Source organism: Mirounga leonina, unplaced genomic scaffold, assembly GCF_011800145.1.
Source record: "Mirounga leonina isolate KUSES-001 unplaced genomic scaffold, KU_Mleo_1.0 Mir_115, whole genome shotgun sequence".
NCBI lineage: Eukaryota > Metazoa > Chordata > Mammalia > Carnivora > Phocidae > Mirounga > Mirounga leonina.
Window position 1 is genome coordinate 57,348,190 of NW_023270268.1, and position 1,470 is coordinate 57,349,659.

General features: G+C 34.8%; 1 pseudogene; it reads left to right on the forward strand.

The window, feature by feature from the left end:
* The first annotated feature begins 639 nt into the window (after positions 1–639).
* LOC118007245 lies at positions 640–771 on the forward strand (annotated as a pseudogene).
* Positions 772–1,470: the final 699 nt, after the last annotated feature.

A 1,470-nucleotide genomic window follows, 5' to 3' on the forward strand; every position in this document is an offset into this window, starting at 1 on the left:
TATTGCTTTTCTTTTACCTATTTCAATTACTTCTGCTTTTATCTTTATTGGTCCCTTTATTCTGCTTATTTTGAATATAAGTTGATTTTCTTTTTGTACTTTTCTTTAAATCAAAACTAGATCATTGATCTCTGGGCTTTTTTCTTCTATTTATTTATTTGAGAGAGAGTGTGCATCAGAAGAGGGGAGGAGGGGAAGGAGAGGGACAAGCAGACTCCCCACTGAGCAGGGAGCTCAATGCCATCATGACCCCGGGATCATGACTTGAGTAGAAGGCAGACATTTAACCGACTGAGTCACCCAGGTACCCAGCTTTCCTCTTTTCTAATACAGGTCTCTGCGTGGCATGCACTATTTAAATTCCTCCCCACACATTTTGAAACAATATGTTTTAATTTTCATTAAGTTCATAATGTGTTCTAATTTCCCATTTTATTTCTTCTTTAACCCATGGGTTATTTGGTAGTGTATAATTTGGTTTGCAAATATTTTAATATGTTATGGATGTCCTTCTGTTATTGATTTTAATTTAATTCCTGGTGATTTGAGAATGTACTTTGTTTGATTTTAATCTTTTTAGATGTGCTAATGCCTTTTTACATCACAGAATATATTCCATCTTGGTAAATGCATTATGAGAGCTTTGCGCAGTGGCAGTATCGTAACCAATGAGGTTTATCTGAGGTGTGATTATTGCTAATTGTAAATATATCATGAGAACTTTGACAAATGTATAATTTTTTATTGACTTTTTTTAACTTCATTTTTTAGAGTAATTTTAGAGCATTAGGTTTTTAGAACATTTTTTAGAGTTGTTAGAGTCACAGAAAAATTAAGAAAATACAGAGATTTTTCCATGCACTCCCTGCCCACACATATGCACTGCTTCCCCTATTATCCATATTCTCCACCACAGGGGTACATGTGTTACAACTGATGAACTTACATTAACACATCATAATCACCCAAATCCATAGTTTACATCACAGTCCAGTCTTGGTATTGTATGTTCTATAGGTTTTGACAAATGTATAATGACATATCCATCATTATCAGATCATACAGAGCATATTCACTGCCCTCCAAATCCTCTGTGTTCTGCCTATCATTTCCCCCTCCATTCCCCAACCCCAGGCAATCACTGATTTTTTTACTGTCTCCATAGTTTTGTCTTTAACATGATGTCATAGAGTTGAAATCATGTAGTATGAAGCCTTTTCAAATTGGTTTCTTTCACTTAGTAATATGCCTTTAAGGTTCCTCCATATCTTTCATGGCTTGATAGTTCATTTCTTTTTAATACCAGTTAATATTCTATTGTCTGGTTGTACCAGTTTACCCATCCGCCTACTGGAGTACATCTTGGTTGTTTACAAGTTTTGGCAATTATGAATAAAGCTGTTATAAACATCTGTGTGCAGCTTTTGTGGAGGCATAAGTCTTTAACACTTTTGGCTAAATACTAAGGAG